Source organism: Penaeus monodon, chromosome 21, assembly GCF_015228065.2.
Source record: "Penaeus monodon isolate SGIC_2016 chromosome 21, NSTDA_Pmon_1, whole genome shotgun sequence".
Lineage (NCBI taxonomy): Eukaryota > Metazoa > Arthropoda > Malacostraca > Decapoda > Penaeidae > Penaeus > Penaeus monodon.
Genome location: NC_051406.1, coordinates 1,726,439 through 1,726,693, shown reverse-complemented (window position 1 = coordinate 1,726,693; position 255 = coordinate 1,726,439).

Here is a 255-nt window from a genome sequence, read left to right as displayed (position 1 = left end):
GACATCAGAAAGAAATAGCAAACAAGCACATTCCTTCAAAATCAAGAAGTAAACGCATGTATTGTGACCTCAATTCACCCTCTGTAAGATGTCTGTCGCAAGCTTTAAGAGCATCACAAAATAGCAAGAGAGACGTAACGGTTCGTCGACGATAAAGAGCTCCCATTAACATAGAATCAAACGTAATTTCGGGGTTTAAAGGAAAGTGACAATTATTCTGTTAGATTCTTCATCTCTTAGTTTCTTCAACCTATC